Source organism: Polyodon spathula, chromosome 18, assembly GCF_017654505.1.
Source record: "Polyodon spathula isolate WHYD16114869_AA chromosome 18, ASM1765450v1, whole genome shotgun sequence".
NCBI classification, from domain to species: Eukaryota; Metazoa; Chordata; class Actinopteri; order Acipenseriformes; family Polyodontidae; genus Polyodon; species Polyodon spathula.
The window spans coordinates 20,366,958-20,377,719 of record NC_054551.1 but is presented as its reverse complement, the minus strand read 5'-3'; the positions used below and the strand labels follow the sequence as shown (position 1 = coordinate 20,377,719).

The following is a 10,762-nucleotide window of genomic DNA, read 5'->3' as shown; positions in this document are numbered from 1 at the left end:
GTATTTTTGGTACTAAAATTGTTTTTATATTTAGATGTAGATACCGTAGATATGTGTTAATTATTATGTAAGGTATTAGTTTCATGGAGTGATAAATAAATAACTCCTCTAGTTAGCGGGCTTGTTATTTAAAGATGTAAATGATAAGAGAATGCGGTTTCCTGTGTAACCATAAGGCTGATCTCACCAGTGTGGCATGAAGAGGGAGCTGTAACGCTGCGTGTTAATCCAGGTCTACCTGCTTTCGCAAATCCAGTCCAGGCTTTCCAGGATTTCTCACTGCTTCCTGCAACAGTGGCACATTAATTTAAATGTATCTGCTGAAGTGGAGATAATCGATGCAAATCACTAGCACTGGGCACAAATAGGGTATGTTTGATTCACAATGAGGCTTAGCTTTAAGGTCACTTCTTCATTGATTCTTCAATTCGTTTTTTCCCCTTGTTGTAGTAATGCTGGTTGAATCTGGGGACTGAATGGGCTGAATTTGACTGCATCTAAACTGCCTTGTTTTACCCGCGGCAACTTCTCTGAGGATTACCTTTAGTCCCTGTCTGTTTGGAGAGGTAGGTCTATAATTATTCTGTCATCGTTACTAGCACAGCTGTTTGTTAGCCTGAGAGTACAGTGCATTGTATTTCACTGTGACGACTTATCGAAAAATTCCAGTTTTATATGCCAAATATTAAGGAAACCCAGTATTAGATGTGTATCATTAAGGAGTATTTCTTAATTGAAGTAAAAATGTTTTTAAGCTCTACAGAGGCAGCACTTGACATAATGTAAATTGTAAACCTTGTGGTCCTGTTAAAAGGATGTTGCAACAAGTGGTATTTGATTTGGTGGTTCATGTTTTACAAGTTATTTAAAGTACACATTCAGAAAAATGTATTGCTCAGATGTAGGCCTGTTTATAGTTAACGTGAGAATAATTATGAAGTTTTGAGCAGGATTTTCAAAAGTTCGTAAATGATAACTCCAGTGTTAATCAATAAATCGGTATTTAGCATTGATTTCGGCATTTTCAATTTTTTAAAATTAAATAATCATCCTGTTGTGATTTCTGAAATTATGTTGAATTCCAAGATAATGTTAATATCTTAACGAGCAGTGCTTCTTGCGACTATTTCTTTTGCTTGCGTGGGAATTTAAAAGTAAATCCGTGTTAATTGTCATTAATTATCAGGAGTTAATTTTCACTTGGAAAAAAGAGTTTTAATTAATGAAACAGGATATAACTTACTAAGAAACAGAAATTTAACAGACCACAGCTGACGAGAGAGAGAGAGAGAGAGAGAGAGAGAGAGAGAGAGAGAGAGACACACACACACACACACACACACACACAGACACAGACACAGACACACACACCGAGAGAGCGAGAACAAGTTAATTTCATACAGAAAACCTAGATAATTAAATATTTGTAGTTTTGAAAATATGTTAGCCGTTTCAATACTTGTGGTTATGAAGATGTAATCACACTTGTTTTAACTATGTGTTCTATTGCTAAATGATATACCGTTATTTGCACGAAGTGTTGGTAACGTTCGGTAATAGGGTTAAGATAACTACAGTCATTAACTCATTTTTAACACTAGATTACCTAAAATTAATGTTATAACAATCCTTGTGTCCTCAACTTTCTTTCCAACGTAAATAAATATATACTGGAACAAACGCTCACCTCGGCACTCGAGCATTAAAACACTTTTTGGGTAAGTTTTTATAACTTTGTGGCTTTAAAAATGAGTTGTAAATGTACATTAATAATGTGTGGTTATGGTGGAAAATGTATTATAGTAATAGTAAAGCCTTCCGAGTATAAATACAACAGTTGAAGCAAAGGGTGTTAGCCTGGGATTTTTTGAAGGCCCAAACATGTGGTCTGTGTTGAAGTTGCTCCCTTCCACATTGAAGAAGATGCCCTGTCCCCAGTTTTGGAAAAAATTCTGTTCAATTACAAAACAAAAAGCATTTACTTCAATTGTTTGTGGCATTTGTACATTCATCTATGGAGCTGATCTTTCAACTTTTTAAACTTCAGATTTCCACCATGTGTGTGCATAAAATTTAATTTCCCTTAAGTGGGGCGTTTTCCCCCATGTTACCTAAATGCTGCTACAAGAAATTATCAATGCAACTGTAGCCTATTTGAATTCAGCATACGTGCATTATATGACAGCTGACCTCTACTGTAGATTTTATTTGAAATTTACTACTGAAATCTTGATGTAGAAAACAGCATATTAGATATTACAATAAAGTTTCCTTGGGTGATTGCGTATTTGCAATGTGTCCTTGGCTTTAACACCTGTGTCTTATCCACACAAGAATGAAGAACAGGAGTACAAGGGCACACAGATCCACGAGGAATGTGATCAAGATGGAATTTTCCAAAATGTATTTAATGTTGTGAGACTCCCCCCGCACTTTATGTACAATGTATACTTTCACCTTCACACATTGCATGCATATAAAATGTTCTTATAATGCTGTAAGTGTTCCTGGCTACTTCTAATCATGATGAGTATATTTATCGCAGAGGTGAGCAAAGAGTACCAGAGAAAATGCATGATTAGTCGATTCACCGAATAATTAATTATAAACAAATTGTGTACAAATATATAATGAAGTGTTACATAGAAGGTATACCTGTATAATAACTAACTGCAAGCATAAATGGCACTTCAAACATATTTATTTATAGCCTACTGTCGTACATACTAAAATACATACAATCAACATAAGAAAATAAATTCCAACCAATATAGATATTATATTTCTTTTTAACCAAAAAAAAATTGCAAAATGTACATTAAAATAGTTGTATATAGTAAACTGGCAAAATATCCCCCCAAAAGAGGGTAAATGAAGTTTAATTTAATTTATTTTTTTAATTCGCACTGTCCAATTTTTAGTCACACGCAAATCGTAAATCAGCATATGTGACTTGTTCTAAATAAATGTACATTCTACATGACAAAATGCACAATTTTGAAGTTTACAAATTATACACAACACAGATATTCCGTAGTTTTTTATTTCCATTTGGCTGCTGCTTGCTTGTGGGAGAGCTGTCTCCCTGTACACTAGTAGTTTCCATAACAGCAAATTATGCTTCCATTAATTTTTCTTGATCTCGTTAACTTGCATTTTGATTAACGAGTTCCCCTTATCTGGTCATTGAGACAGGAAGTGATGTAGGTGACCTGCAACAATTAAGCTTTTCAACGAGAAATGCGTTCATTAACGACCTCATCGACTCAATTTCAAAGCATTTACAGATTGATTTAATTAAGTTTGAAAATCACTTTAGCTCTCGTTACTATACCACAAGTTCAATACACTAACACTGTTTTTTGAAAACCCTGCTCTTTATGTTTAAAAACAAGTCTTAATCAGATGTGTGCCTCCTTGATAAAACTCTCAGAGAATACATACATGTTTTGGAGTTTGGCAGTGCATGGTATATAAATATCTAGCAGCAGGGTGTACTTCTCTTATGAAACAAATAGAATATATAAGTGTTGTGTTGTGGAAGCACATATGAAAGTTCACTGTCATCACATGACCTGATACTGTCTTCACACATTGAATTAGCTGTTAGTTGGTCCACTGAATGTAATTTCCTTAGCATTTAAATTACCTCTCCAAAATACACCATTATTGCTTGTAAGTCATAGTGAATTACATGCAGCAAACAATGCACAGCTATTTTTACACACAGTAATGTTAAAATCTCTGTTTGTACAGCTTTACAGTATATGAGCACAATCGTTGTCAACTATAGAACCTACTGAGATTAGAGAGAGACAGGCTGCAGTAATTTTCACTGACAAAAAGATGCTGGTGTATATGATATTACATAAGCATTAGATCACACATTCAAATCCATGCAGGGGATAAAAAAAAAAAAAAAAATTGCACTGCCTGTTAAATATTAAAGGAGCTGCAGTTTAGCTAGTAGTGCAGCAGTGACTTTCCACAGAATTTAGTTTAATATTTGAAATTGAGTTAATGTCTGTTGTAAAAACACAGAACATAAGCAATATAAAGATAATCTGTGACTTACTGTAACACTGCACCTATAAACTGCAATAAAGTGGCTATTAACTACAGTATTGACAGGTCTGTCAGTTTTAGGGTGAATTTTGTTTTCATTTTATGGAGCCTTCATAATGTGACACACTGTAGAAAAAATGTTGCTGACTTCTGATATATTCAGGTTCTGTGCCTAATGAGATGTAATTTCAAAAGCATTATCAGATTGATTTTACTGTATAAACAAATTATGATTGAAATCCTTTACTAATGAAACAAGATCTTGCAACAATAATGCTGTTTTAAAAATTCTGCCCAGTCTTCTGTAAACATAAGTTTGACTGCTTACTTTTAAAAAGTAAATGCACATAATTGTATTGTAACATGAAACGTAAGAACAGATATTATGAGAAATGCCTTGAAAATCACCTCCACATTCCTAAATGTGCTAAAAACTAAATGGTAGGAAAACTGACCCTGACTCATTTAGCAGACTGACAGGTATTTAAGTGCTTTGCATTTTTGGGGGGACTGTGGAGAATGTGATTGGCATACTTCTATACGTTTAGAATGCTTCAGTAACTGCAAAGTACAAGCTAAAGAGTTTGATCATCTTGCGCTTTATCCTCTATTTTGTAGTCAGTAAACATGTTTAGCATTAAAAATGTTTAGATTAATCTTGTATTTCCACATTTTTTAGTACTTCAAGCTAATACTTTAATGTAGTGTAGCAGGGATATTTACTAAGTTTTATGGATTCAGTACATAATAGTAATAAAAAAAAAAAAAAAAAAAAAAAGCATTATTTCCCTGTTATTTCCCTTTTAAATGAGACTTAAAGGTTGATTACATTAACTTATATCTCACTGGAATAAATGACCTCTAGAATGTGTTAGAGCATTTTAGAGTACTGTTGAATTCCTCAGGATTGCATGACTGCCTTTTTAGGGGCAATTCCGGAATAACCACGGAAAGGTGGTAACTGCAAACCAAAGTGATTCTTCAGTGCTGTAAAATGCTCCAGTAAAATCCAGCTGTGGCTTATCCTGGCAGGGTACGCATTAGGTCAGGGGTGGCCAACCTTTCACAGACCAAGAGCCAAGGAAATAAAGTGCACAGTGACAAAGAGCCACAAACTTTAAAAAGTGCTTAATTTAGCATTTCAGTGATATTTTTATTACAATTACTATCACACACACTATTAAATGAAGCTGACCTTTATTTTTTCCAGTACATACATAATATTGCTATCCAAACAAGTACATTTTCACTATATATAAAAGCATAGTTTTGTTTTTGTTTCTTATTTGGGTGAGCAGCTAACTATCGTTTATTTTCTTATACCATAAACAGGCAGGATCTGTACTCAGTGTGACTTGGCATTCTTTACTATGCACATTGTTGGAGTTGTGAATACAGCTGTAGTTCAATGTCACTATTTAGATCTGAGATGGATACGTTCTACCATGTGGTGTGAGAGCTGCAGGTCTGAAATTTGCTTTTGCAGTTGATTGTTGTTTGAATATAGGATAGCAATAACATCCCTAAGGCAAGTTTTCACAAACTCACCTTCGGAGTAAGGTTTTTTTTGGCACTAATAGGCAGATTGTTTAGCAAATTTGGTCAACATTTGCATCTGTTTATCCTTTTGCTTTTTACCGACAACAGTCATTTTGACGAGTACGTTTTAATCAGCTCCGATATGAAAATGAAATACAAACTTTCAGATAAAACTCAAAAGATGTATTCGTGAACATAATATCTAACATTTGCATAACAGAAACACCATATTTAAATGGAAATTAGCACATATAACACATGACTATCATGGCGATTCTAGCGTTAACTTTTAAAGACAGACGTTCAGAATCTTTTGAAAATTCTTTGTCAATGCGGGCATGGTTTGTAGTGAAATAGTGCTGCAGATTTAAAGAATTGAACTGCGACATAAAGGCAAGTGCCTGGATGCATAACACATACACAGTTAGAAACATACTGAAAATAAAAACCATCATGAAAAAATATATATTGGGCCAGATAAAATTGCATGCGGGCCAGTAAAAACACTAGCTCAGTGGCCCGAGGGGCCAGTAGTTAAAAATCTAAACTTAGAGCCCTGGCAAGAGTTGTATATTAAACATACTAGTCAAATACTAGATACAGTACCCCCTCGCTATAACAACCCTGTTTGGGTCCAAAGCCTTTTGTTCGCTATAGTAAAAGGACAAACCAAAATGAACAATATAAGCTGCTGTTAAGGAAGTCACCTTGGATAAAGGCATTAGCTAAATTATTAATAATATTAGTACTGTTTTATTCTTTGATTTTCTTTATTAAAGTATTTGTCACTACTACCAATAATAATAATAATAATAATAATAATAATAATAATAATAATAGCAATGAGATTGTGAGTAAAAGAAGAATTACAAGTACAGTACCTGTTTGTGGCTTCATCCAGTATTCTGGCTATATCCTATTCATTGAAGAACACAGTACGGTACATTTTATTAATCATATTAAAGAAATGAAAAAACGCGATGTTAACATGCTTGGTGCTAAATCTGAGTCAGTGATAATAACTATCATATTCGATTTTTTTTTTTCCTGGGTTGGGAAATAATGTTAATGATTTAATAAAGGTAACAACAAGATAACAAAATATGAATCATGGTGAGCAGAGTACAGTAGCTTGTAATTCCAGTCTGTAACTGTTTAAAAAATCATAGCCTTCAATATAAAAGTGTATACTTTGGCTGTCGTAGTGCCCATTTTTCCCTTCGTTTTTCTGGAGCAGACAGTCATGTGACATATACCAGCGTGCTGACTAGATATGATTGCTTGAGTTGTCAGGGGTGTTACACGGGGCAATCCTTGCGGGATTTTGTCACAAGAATGTGTATGTGTACGTCACCCCGGAAATCACTCAAGCATTACCAATGAAAAACATTGATCCCTCTAAACGTGTTTTACCAGGATGATCTGTGAGTGGAATCTCGATTGAGAAACTGCTGTTTGATTAAAGCACAGAACTCTATCTTGTTAGAGTAAAAAATCGGATTGTCTGTCAGGCAAACAGCCAAAAAAACCACGTTGTCCAACAGATTTTTTTAGTTGTCCCGGAACGTCTGGCTAGCGATTTTGCGAGCCCTGAAGTGTGTATATGCATGTTTTTTTTTTTTTTTTTAACAAAACAACACAAAACACAGGAACAAAATAAGCGTGGCACGGGGGCCAAAATAAAATGTTTAGACAAATGAATAACTATGTGTCAGCTGGGCATTAGCCTTCACTGCCACATTGATCCACAATACAAAAATCACAGCACAGACACTCACCCACAAACAATTTCAAGAAACAAAGGATTTCTGGCTCTTTTTATACATGTGGCCACCCCCCAATTAGCATCAATTACCTAATTTGGGAATGGCCACACCAGTGATTGCAGATTTAACCCCATTCTGCCCTCCCACAAGGAGATAAAAATGTTTTAACTGGGAGTCACCTCTGGCTCGTGGAGAAAGAGGCCAGCACAACCAGAACTGTGAGGTTAGGGAGTGAGCTTCATTTGCCCCCAGAGGGAAATCATTGCAGAGGAGGCACAGTATAGTGGAGGAGCAATGGAATAAAGAGGAAATGTTAAGCATGACAGGAACTAAGGGTGTGACCTGGGGATTAAATAGGAAGTTTTCCAGATAGTTTGAAGTGGGGTAGAATGGTGGGGAGGATCCCTAGCTCCTGCTTCCTGAATCACAGGCAATCCCAACCCAGCAACATAGCACAGGAACTGGTAATAAAATATGTGAGGATTCTTAATGGGTAACTTAGGGAGACCCACAAAAGGAAAGGCATAACTGACAATAAATGAAGTATGTAGCTGGTTACGATTTCCTTTCAAGTTATTTTTGACCTACGCAGGAAAACCACGTTTATTGCCTTGTTCTTCTTGAAACTGCAGCAGGTAGGCCACAGATAGTACCTGGAACACTGTAATGTTTTCTTGTATCCATTAAAACAGGTGAATCTCTGGTCAACTGGCTACATATTTGTCATGAGGTTTTTTTCTTATGCATGCCCCGTTGCTAATGAAAAAGAAAAGTCACTCTAACAGCTGCACACATAGGATGAAAAACACATGGGCAATTTATTTTCGAATGGTCCATTCATGAAGTGGCAAACATGTTGACATTTTGTTAGTGGGGTTTTATTTCTCTAAGGTTAACTGAGCTGCATAAGATTTATAAAAAAAATGTGTTTTCACTCCACTTCAGTCTCTTTACTGGGATTAGTCATTCCAGAAGATTTGTTTTACTGTAAATAGAACTCTGCATATACTGCAAATAAAATAGAAGACATCGTGAATGTAGCATTTATAAGTCAGGGTGGAGATGTATTAAAGCATGTCAGTGATTCTAGTGGACTATCACAGTACATTGTAAAATCTATATTTATAAATGTGTTTGTTTCCATTTCATCCATAAAAAATCATTATACTAGGGGCATATAGAAAGTAGAGAAGCAGCACTCCAGCCTTTCATGCCAAGTACATTTTGAGCCCTAGGTTTTAATTGAATTCATGACTGTGTATAAAAAATGATTTTATGATAACGCGGTATAAAATATCAAACATGATCAGTTATTTTTCACAATTTTGTCAGTTGCAATAAGGATAGCGGCACCATTATTAAAATGAATCCTTGGGTAAATGGCAGGGTGTTTTCAGGGCAGGATTGAGATGTGCTTGCATACTATATTAAAAAGAAAATACTTAAGCAGTACTACCCAGCACATAGAGCATTACCAGAGATTATGCCAAACAGTGCATAAGCTCTGGTAATGCCCTCTGTGAAAGGGTAGTCTTCTGATTATGTCAATAAGAATGCTGAAAGTGCATTATGAAATAATAATATTTGGCTGTGTTGCGGTCTCCAGGCAGTTCCAAGAAATTCACCAGTTTTTTTAGCCAAAGGCTTGTGAGTTTTCTGGCAACTGACTTATAAAAAAAGTCGAAATTACTAAAACACTAAAATAAAAATAGTTAAGAAAAAGGGCATCTTGGAATTTTCCGTAAATGTTAATTGTTTCTATTTTTACAATTATTTTATCCTCTCAGAAGAATTTCAACTCTCCTGCCCTATCTTGATCGAGACATTTTATTTTTAGGCAGCGCACCCTTATCTCTGCAATAAATCTCTGGCTAATAGATGTGCTTAGAATACAGATGGTCAAGGCAATTTCCCTCTTTTTCTATCCTTTTCTCCTTGGCCCCCATACTGGAACATTACACCTAATAGAATGTATAATAAGCAAGCCTAAACCGGCTTTGCATTTGCTTTCCTGTAATTCTGTAGAATAGCCTCTTAGGTGGTGCTCTTTCCACTTCTGCCGCCAGCTACTCCTGCTGGGAGAGTTTGTGACTGGAGTGGATATGAGCTTCATCACAGCCTGTGCCTGCTGATGGCTTGTTTTGGATCAGTAGTGATCTCCTCGTTTAGTGTTGTGAAGCTGTCCGGTTCTAGTCGCCCCCCCCCCCCGGGGCATTTGCTGTCTGCTCTAGCAAGGTTAGTAACACCTGGTGTCTACAATCTGCACACCACTGTCTCACAAGGGGATGCAGATCCTGACCTTCTGATGGCAAACAAAGAAACAGCTAGCAGACTGCTTCCGCTTTTTATAGGTTTACTTTAAATTTCATTAAACAATGGTATTGCTATTGTTGGTTCATATTAGTGATCCTCAAAAAAGAAAATGTGGCCAGAGGCACATCTGCATAATATTGAGGGCATGATCATTTCTCGCTGACATTTTACCACTTTTTTTCCAAAATGTAAAGTAATATTCTATTAAAATACAGATTTATAAAATGCCAAAAATGTGAAGACTGAGAGCTCAGAGTAGCCTATTATAATGGCTTTAGTTTCCCTACCAATACAGCTGTATTGCTATATTTTAGATTACGTTAACTGCAGCGGCAGGCACAACACACACTCACACAACTTTATTGACCACTGGTTTATGTAGTGTGCCTGTAATAAGTACTGTTAACATAACTAGTGCACCCACAGTTGTATTGGGTCTTTTTAATAGCTGTCCTTCCCATTTTACATTAAAAGAAAAACATTTGCTTTTCTGTAAATGATTCTATCCTCTTGTCTTTAATATACCCTGTTCATGAAAGCACTCTCTAGGAATATCTGTTTGTATATGCTGTGAAAAACACTAGAAAAATATCTGTTTTGATTATTACAAGTTAGCTATAAAATGTAATGATGATACAGGCAGGCTGTACATGTAAACATGCATCTGATCTGTCAAGTTGATTCTAGTTGTTGGGAAGTAACAGGAGGAAGACTCCCTGTGGTTTATTGTGAAAGTGAAAGACTCTGGCTTACTTCTGGAAGACATAAACACACCAGCTGCATTGAGGTGTGATAGTTCTTTTTTTGAGTTTGCTTACATACATTTCAACTGTAGACTAAGCTGAACAGCTTAAATACAGCTCTGGGGCAAAAAAAAAAAAAAGTGTAGAAAAGAGATAGAGGGTAATGTGGTTATAATGCAATACAGACACGTTGTTTTGGCATGATACCTTGACAAGCACAGCTAAGGTGTTTCCTGCCCATTAGTCACTAATGTTGTTGCTTGCTTTTTTCTTAATAACTGTTTTATTTTTTGTACTAATTATATACTCTATACTGTACTCTACGAAAAGGCAGCC

General features: G+C 35.7%; 1 long non-coding RNA gene across 1 annotated transcript in view; it reads left to right on the top strand.

Moving 5' to 3' along the window:
* Positions 1-288: 288 nt before the first annotated feature.
* LOC121330791 overlaps positions 289-10,762 on the top strand; it is an 83,314-nt gene continuing 72,840 nt past the window's right edge. Inside the window, exons 1-2 of the long non-coding RNA XR_005951893.1 lie at positions 289-369; positions 451-566. This is a non-coding gene — a long non-coding RNA (uncharacterized LOC121330791). The remainder of the gene's footprint in view (positions 370-450; positions 567-10,762) is intronic.